This window comes from Penaeus chinensis, chromosome 38 (assembly GCF_019202785.1).
Source record: "Penaeus chinensis breed Huanghai No. 1 chromosome 38, ASM1920278v2, whole genome shotgun sequence".
Classification (NCBI taxonomy): Eukaryota; Metazoa; Arthropoda; class Malacostraca; order Decapoda; family Penaeidae; genus Penaeus; species Penaeus chinensis.
This window is the reverse complement of record NC_061856.1, coordinates 22754671-22764670: the sequence shown is the minus strand read 5'-3', so window position 1 is coordinate 22764670 and position 10000 is coordinate 22754671. Positions and strand designations below refer to the sequence as shown.

At 38.1% G+C, this 10000-nt stretch overlaps 2 non-coding genes across 2 annotated transcripts; both read right to left on the bottom strand.

Annotated features, from left to right (window-relative positions):
- Window positions 1–4170: 4170 nt before the first annotated feature.
- On the bottom strand, window positions 4171–4241 carry Trnag-gcc. Its single transcript has one exon. It is a non-coding gene; the product is annotated as a tRNA-Gly (tRNA).
- Window positions 4242–7331: 3090 nt separating this feature from the next.
- Window positions 7332–7402, bottom strand: Trnag-gcc. Its single transcript has one exon. It is a non-coding gene; the product is annotated as a tRNA-Gly (tRNA).
- Window positions 7403–10000: the final 2598 nt, after the last annotated feature.

Below are 10000 nucleotides of genomic sequence, written 5' to 3'. Positions count from 1 at the left end.
AGTCTGCATGTGTTCTTGCACATCATGTAAGCTCCTGAGCCATACAGTATGATTCATATACATACAGCTTGCATGAGACAGCACTTGGAATGACCTTTACAATGTCATTTGTAGCCATGGAAAACAGGCTCACACTTAAGATATACCCTTGTTAGACCCCTTCCGACTGATCTTCCATGTTAGAGAAATTGTTTCGCACCTGTACTCTAAACTTCCAATCAGCAAGGAAGCTTTGTATGAAGATAGGTAATGTTTCTCTTAAACCAATGTCATACACCTTCATGGGTATGCCATGCTGTAGTAGATGGGTATGCATCTACTACTTGTTCTAGTATCTCTTTATGAAGCGTTTGTAGTGGGTGTGAGTTCCTACTGGTATGGCTGGTTGTTGAAGGTGATGTGAAGATTAACGGAGGAGACGGTAAGCTCCCCAGTTGGCAAGAACTGGGTAGTCCTGTATTGTTGTCGCTTGACGTATTCGGCTGGTGGATCGAAGAATGTTCATCTCAGCTCCGGATTCTGTAGCTTAAATTCACTAGTGCTGTGTAAGCATGCAGGGAACGAGGGGAGCCCGCTGTCGTTTACTCACCCATGCGGATTTGCTTACTAAAGTTCCATTCCTTAATAACAACCACTTCTCTCATTTATGCTCCACTCAGAGTTCGACCTTGGATTTGAATGTGCGATACTGACTGCAGTCACGAGTGAGAAGGGGGTCAGGAATGCACAACAGGAGAGCAGGCAGATGCTGAAAGGCTGTTCCATGTAGGTTATCTTCTACGTTCGTCTGCAGCACATATTTCTGATATATTTTTTTGCACACTTCCATATTTAGGTGATTCGCTGACTCTGTAATAAAAATCCAGGAGAGCAATACATGGGACTTTGGCAATAATGACTGAAAGATGCTTTCCCTTTCATAAAAGGCATTGAAATACCAGGTGCCCATATAGCCTGAGTTGGTGGTCCTGGATTGTGCAGGTAACTGGTGTCTCACAGTGTAAATGCTGGTTGGACACGTGGACCCTCTACTGTACCCCATGATCCTGTGCAAGGACCTGTTACAAAAGGTATCAACACGAGATTCCAAGGAACAGGAGTGTCCAGGTTTCACTACTGTATAGAAAAATAGGCAGTATTACAGGGCCTTGAAGACAGAGGTCTCGCCATTTCCAAATACTCTTGAGTTCATGACCCCTGTTGCCAAGCCAATTCGTCTACTGACTTCCTTGTCTGACAGCCCAGAGTAATGAACAACATTACCAAGGTATGTTAAGCTCTCTGTAACTTCTATGCCCTCACCTTAAGCATGCACAGACTGAACAGGTTTTCTTACCAGACCCCCAAAGTCCTGGATCTTGGTTCAGTAGACCTCTAGACCCAGGGGCCTTACTTCAATGTCCAAAGTTAAGGTTGGTAACCTTGATATTTTCTATTGTTGCTCCACAAGGTCTTTGGACAGTAGCTTTGTCCAATATCCAGTCCATGCAGGTGTTGAAGAGTGTTGGTGCAAGAACATAGCCTTGCCTTACTCTTAAACTGAATTAAAATGGAAGAATCTCGACAGGCCGCCATCTCACTTTGCAGCACTTCCATTACCAGTATACAAGCTTGCTATCAATCAAGTAATCCTTGTCGGGATTCCTCTCAGTCTGAGTATTTCCCAGAGTGGTTCACAATGCACAGTATTGAACACCTTCCATAAGTTGTTGTAAGCTGCAAGCTCAACAATGACATGAAGTGCCAGTATACAGTCTATTGTGGACTTACCAGTGTAGTAGATAGGTATGGTACTACAAGTTGAACAAGTCTATATCTTTTTATAGAGTGTAGCAGATGTGAGTGCCCACTACTTGGCTGATTGCTGTAGGTGAAGTGGAGTTTTACTTGAAGAGACCGAAGAGGCTTAATGTCGGCAAAGGACTGGGTAGTCCTTGTGTTGCTGCTGCTTTCTGTGGTGCGACTGGAGGATCGTGAGTTGCTGATCTTGGTTCCGGATTTCGCAGCTCAAATACATGAGGCATGTTTACGCAAACTGGGAACGAGGGGAGCTTGCAGTCCAGTCAGAGAGCTGTGTCAACCAGTCAGGTCTTTGAAGTGCGTCTTTAACCAGCGCCTGCTAGTCAGAGAGCGAGGACAAGGCTGTGGACCTGATGTGAGCTTCAGGTTGTGGGGACCGTGCTGCTGCACCACCAGATCTCTCCTGGTATGCTGAGCAGGGTAATACCACGGTGATTGCTGCAGTCCCATCAATCCCCTTTGCCTTTAATAGAGGGATGATCACACCCTTCAACAAGTCGGGGGAATGGTACCAATCTACCAGATGGCAACCAGGATACAATGCAAACCCCACGCCGTAGGTTCACCACCAGCTTTTAACAGTTCAGCTTGGGTGCCACAGATACCCGGTGCTTTACCACTCTTCATCTTGGAGATCGCCCTCCTAATTTCACTTAGAGGATGGATCCTTGTTGAAGGGTGGGTCCAACTTAGTGCAACTGCTCAAAACACTCTTGCACCCCAACTGGATCTGAGGTGATATGGTCACTTACTGAGTGGACTGCAGTTGCCTGCGAGGAGGACTTGGAGTTCAGCTTTTTCAGGGATTGTAGGCATGACGAAGGTCATTTACAAAGATTCCTAATAAACTGTTTCTTGTCACTTCTCTGCAGTGACTGAGTCCTGCGCATCAGGGAACGATGCATCATTCAGGCTCACTACATGTATGTATGTATACTTATGCATATATATACACATATAAAGATATGTTATATAACACACATACATATGTGTATATATATACATATACACATGTATGGTTTTGTGATATAAATATATATATATACATATATATATATGTAGGAGCCTGAGATGGGCCCTATAAGAGTATGGTAAATGGCGAGCTTAGAGTATAAGGAAGACAACCAAGAGGTCTTGACTCCTCTATTGTAGAGTAATGATGGAGTGCAGCTGCGCCGAGGAGCTATGTGTTGCTCCTTGGCTCCCAGCAGGGAGTCTGCCTATCATCTCCGACAGAGAGCTAAGGATCGTTATAAATCACGCATTTAGCATGGGACAACCGGTGATTAAAAGGAAGTGTTACAGCAATGCGGAAAGGAATAGACAACACAACACTGGAATGATTAATAATCAGGGAAAGCATGCGTATATACATATGTATATGGTTGTGTGAAAGATTATATAAAATATGTAGAACATAGTATTATGATATAGATGGAGCGGGATTACAATATATATATATATATATATATATATATATATATAAAAGGTATGAATGAGAATGAATATCTTCACAATACAAAAGATGTATTTGACCGGTTTCGACTTTGTCTTCGTCCGAAATCATGTATTTCTGCGAAGACAAAGTCGAAACCGGTCAAATACATCTCTTGTATTGTGAAGATATTCATTCTCATTCATTCCTTTTATACATTTGTCAACATGAACCCGGTTCATATATATATATATATATATATATATATATATATATATATATTGTGTGTCTGTGTGTGCATATACATACATAGGTGTATATATACATATAATGTATATTTTACATATACACATAAACATTCACATATATACACACACACAAACACTCACATATATATATATATATATATATATATATATATATATATATATATTGTGTTGACTTCAATATAGAGTGGAGAGGATACAGCCTCCAGGCCCCCTACCTTGAGGCGCAGTCAACACAACAGACGTGTCCACACAAGGTTCAAGGCGTATTAAATTCACATGTGAACCTAAGGGTTCAGGCACAGCTGTGGGCATAGCTCATGCAACTTATAATCCGAATGTGATCTGAGCGTCCTGGAGATGCCGCCCGCCCTGCCGGTGTTGATGCCAGCGCCTGCACTCCCTCATTTGATTAAAAGCGCGCATTGATTCCTTGGAAGATGAGTTCTGTAAACTGTCATCTGTATCGACAGCAGTTGCAAGACTTGATTTTGCGTGACTTAACATTTTCCAACACTGATGGCACTATTCAACACTATTTGTGTGGCTGCATAACTCGACAGATAGAATTACGATCGCTTCACACCGCATGCCTTTTGCCGACCCTGTCTTAGCATCCTTGCTACAATTACATATAATATTCTTGTTTCTCTTAAAGGCACGAAAAGATGCATCGGCCGGGAATCGAACCCGGGCCTCCCGCGTGGCAGGCGAGAATTCTACCACTGAACCACCGATGCTTACTTTTTCCTTGAGTAAATAGGCTATCAGTAGCTGGGTTGGTTATGGTATGTAGATGGATACCAGCCTAACACATAGAAGATCTGAGGACTTTTAGAAATTAGAAAGTATCAAATATCAAAATTAATTGCGCCAGAAGACCAAGAGTTTATACATATGTTATACTGTACTCAAAAACGATGAAGTGATATATACATACATATAGTATATATCACATAATATATGTGTATGCATAAAGACACATGTACATGTGTATACATATGTATATATATATGTATATATGCATATATGTATACATTTGTATATGTATGTGTAAATATTCACTTATATATATCTATACATATGTATCTTATACAGAAGAAAATATCTATATATATACAAATATATATATATTTGCAAACATGTACATATATACATTTGTACAACTATATACATATATAATATACATATATATGTATACATATGTTTATAAATATACATATATATATATTGATTAGATATATGCATAAGTATACATATACATCTGTGTTTATACATATAATGTATCTATAATACACACACACATACATATATATGTACGTATGTTTGTGTATATATTATACAAATATGTATAATACATGCATACAATAACACACACACACATGTATGTGTATATATATATATATATATGTATGTGTGTTACATATATATGTATACATATATACATAGACACAGACACATATACATATATTGTGTGTGTATACACATACCGACATATACAGTGTATATATATATAAATATATATATATATATATTATCCATTGTTACACCTTTTGAATTTTTAGAAAGATCAAATAATTACGTCATACAGATATGACATAAGATATGCAAATAAATCATACATTATTTTTACAAGTATAAAAATATCATTCCAGGTATAGAATTTTTAGATTCCGTAATGCATTGCCAAATAGGTACTACCATATATATATAAAAGAAAAACACAGGAAAAATAGGATTTGAGAGGATAAGTGTAACACCATATGTATGTATACGCATGTATATATGTATATATACATATTATTATATATATACATATATGCTATGCTAATGACATGTGTCAAAGCATCATCACAAGAGAGAATACAAATAATTCTCAACAAACTCACAACTAGGGCTCATGAGTGCGGATTAGTCATCTCTACTGAGAAAACAATGGCTCTCAATCCACGTATCATGCATACATATATATTATGTAATATATACTATATATATCATATGAACACGTATCTATCTATCTATATATACATCTGTATTCATCTATCTATCTGTATATACATACAGACATGTACATATAAATAACTCGAATGTGATCTGCACGTCTTAGAGGTGCCGCTCGGCCTGCCGGTGTTGATGCCAGCGCCTGCACTTCCTCATTTGATTAAGAGCGCGCATGGATTCTTTGGAAGATGAGTTCTGTAAACTGTCATCTGTATCGGCAGCAGTTGCAAGACTTGATTTTGCGTGACTTAACATTTTCCAACACTGATGACACTATTCGATGTCGTGTTCATATCGGAAGAGGGAGAATCGCGCGGGAAGTCCTGCCATACTATTCAGCGAATCAACAGCTTCATGCTCACTATCTATTTTATCGATCAGAGAAATGTGGACCAACTATAAAGCAAAGCATAGCCTAATCCTGCTATACACACACACACACATATATGGTAGCTGAGAGATGGGGCCTATAAGAGTATGGTAGATGGCAAGCTTAGAGGTGTAATGTAGACAACCAAGATGTCTTGGCTCCTCTATTGTAGAGTAATGATGGAGTGCGGCTGCGCCGAGAAGCGAGGTGTTGCTCCTTGGCTCCCCGCAGGGAGTCTGCCTGTCATCTCCGACAGAGGTCTAAGGATCGCTATAAATCACGTATTTAGCATGGGACAACTGGTGATTACAAGCAAGCGTTACAGCAATACCTAGCTCTTGCGGAAAGGGATAAACATAACACTGGAATGTCTTGTGTAGGAAGAAGAGATTAGTAATCAGGGAAAGCAATGACCGTGCATATGTATATATATGTATATGGTTGTGTGAAAATACATATAGAATATGTAGAATATAGTAATATGATATAGATATAGCCGGGTTACAATATATATATATATGTATATTTATATTGTGTGTGTGTGTGTGTACATATAAATGTGTGTGTGTATATATATGTATATATTTATACTCATATATATATATATATATATATATATACACATGTATATATATATATATATATATATATATATATATATATATATATATATTGCACACACATATGAATATAAATGATATATATAATGCACACAAACACACACACACATTTATATATATACATGTATATTTACAGAGTATATATACAAACATGTGCACACATGTATTCAGGACACACATATTTGCCGCTGGATCAGCATCGGCATGGCTGACAGTATCAGCGGTGAGGCAACACGATCTTCAACACGCCCGGATTAAAGGATTCCACATGGCTACGACCTAGTGCCTTGTGCTATGTGCATTGAATGTGGCTTGTGCGATGCGATTAAATTTGCGAAGTTCTTGCTTCGACCTTGTGATGAGTTATTTATACAGTGTAAAGGATACAGCGGGAGAAGTCCAGGCCCCCTATCTTGAGACGCAGTCCACGCTACAGACGTGTCCATTCACATGTGAAGCTTAGGGACCAGGCACAGCTGTGGGCACAGTTCATGTAACTTATAATCCGAATGTGATCAGCACGTCCTGGAGATTCCACCCGTCCTGCCGGTGCTGATGCCAGCGCCTGCACTCCCTCATTTGATTAAAAGCGCGCATGGTTCACTTGGAAGATGAGTTCTGTAACTGTCATCTGTATCGGCAGCAGTTGCAAGACTTAAGTTTGCGTGACTTAACATTTTCCAACACTGGTTGCACTATTCGACACTATTTGTGTGGCTGCATAACTCGGCAGATAAAATTACGATCGCTTCACACCGCATGCCTTTTGCCGACCTTGTCTTAGCATCCTTGCTACAATTACATATAATATTCTTGATTCTATTAAAGGCACGAAAAGATGCATCGGCCGGGAATCGAACCCGGGCCTCCCGCGTGGCAGGCGAGAATTCTACCACTGAACCACCGATGCTTCCTATTCCTAAGGGGTAAATAGCCTATCAGTAGCTGGGTTGGGTATGGTATGTAGATAGATACCAGCCTAACACAGAGAAGATCTGAGGATTTTTAAAAGTTGGAAAGTATCAAATATCAAAATTCATTGCGCCCGAAGACCAAAAGTTTATACATATGTGTTATACTGTGCTTAAAAAGGATGAGGTGATATATACATACATATAATATATATTACATAATATATATATGTATGCATAAAGACACATGCACATGTGTATACACATATATATGTATATGTATATATGTATGCATTTGTATGTATGTGTAAATATTCACTTATATATCTATACATATGTATCTTATACAGAAAAAAATATATCTATATATAAAAATATGTATATATTTGCATACATGTACATATATACATTTGTACAACTATATACATATATATATATATATATAATATACATATATGTTGATTAGATATATGGATAAGTATACATATATCTGTGTTTATACATATAATATATCTATAATACACATACGTATGTTTTTTTGTATATATTATACAAATATGTATAATACATGCATACATGTATGCGTACATGTGTGTGCATATGTGTGTCTGTGTTATATACATAGACACACACATACATATATTGTGCGTGTATACACATATCGACATATACAGTTTATATATATATTATCCATTGTTACACCTTTCCTGTCTTACATCCTCAGCTAGACCTCATGGAGGATGCGCATATCAGCCCATCGACTCATTATCTCAGATCTCACTCTGAAATAATAGTTTCTGTTAACAGAAAGATATCATGTTAGACCACACTCCTCTGGATAACGTCTCCTGATGGCTGACAGGTGTTTACACAAGATAATTATTTTTTGCTTAAAGGTAGGATAATGGCAAATAATATATATTTAATTGGTATCAAAATATATACTAAATAATAAGTAAATAAAATATGACGCAGATGATATTTCAGTTAATTAAACTCAGCCACGTCTCAAATGTAGAAAGGGTATCACTTGCAAATGATCACTCAACACCAATTCTCAAATATATCAATATTAATACAGCACCGGTTACTCCAACAAAGAACAGTGTCATACCTGGACGTGTGCCCTCGATGGCTGTGAGGCCATTCATATTTCAATTGAAATTTAAAGCAACACCCCTTGATAACTTTCCTTTTCTCATTAATTAGCCTCACGGTATAGTATAAATACCGGGAGAAGTCCCCAGAGCACCGCTAGTCGCATTGTGTTTAACCAAACTATTACGCAACGTGTTCGGGTACGTAAAAACAATATCAATTCCAACGCCTTTAAACATGTGTCGTTTCTCATCGAGGGACGGGTTATACGGAATAATTAAAAGATTATTGTCACTATCCTGTTGAGTATTACGGGAATGAGTGTAAAACTTCCATCTCGCAGATGAATGAGCCTGCTTTAAGAAAAATCGAGGATATCCTAATTTAGAAAACGTATCAAATATGACGTCAATTTCTCGATCGATAAATTCATTATCACAAATCCTGTATGCTCTCAGAAAAATGGACGAGACTACTGACTTCTTGACATACAACGGGTGATTCGAGAAAAAATGAAGGTAATTAGCGGTGTGTGTAGGTTTACGGTAAACCTAAAATTTAAGCGTGCCATTTACATTGAATAAAAGGACGCCGAGAAAAGGTAATTTACGTGAATCTTCCCATTAAAATTAATAGTACGCGCGTGGTTGTTGAGTTTACCGAAAAAATCATCAAAGTCTAAACGGTTTACTTGCCACACAGAAAAAATGTCATCAACATAACGAAACCAAATCGTGTCGAGAGGGAGAATAGACAGAAGGAGTTCAGATTCAAACAACTCCATATATAAATTCGCAAGGACCGGACTTAAGCTACTTCCCATCGCGATACCATTGATTTGTTTATAAAATCCGCCGTCAATATAAAGACCTCTGTCGGAGATGACAGGCAGACTCCCTGCGGGGAGCCAAGGAGAAACACCTCGCTTCTCGGCGCAGCCGCACTCCATCATTACTCTACAATAGAGGAGCCAAGACATCTTGGTTGTCTACATTACACCCTAAGCTTGCCATCTACCTTACTGTTATAGGGCCCATCTCTCAGCTACCATATATATATGTGCGATTCTCCCTCTTCCGATATAAACACGACATCGAATAGTGCCATCAGTATTGGAAAATGTTAAGTCACGCAAAATCCAGTCTTGCAACTGCTGCCGGTACAAATGACAGTTTACAGAACTCATCTTCCAAAGAATCCATGCGCGCTCTTAATCAAATGAGGGAGTGCAGGCGCTGGCATCAGCACCGGCAGGGCGAGCGGCACCTCTAAGACGTGCAGATCACATTCGAGTTATTTATGTATACATGTGTGTATGTATATATATAGATAGATGAATACAGATATATATAGATAGGTATGTATTTATATGATATATGGATAATATATATACATATATGTATATATATATTAATATGTATATAGATGAATACAGATATATATATATATATATAGATAGATAGATATATATGTATTTATATGATATATGGATGATATAT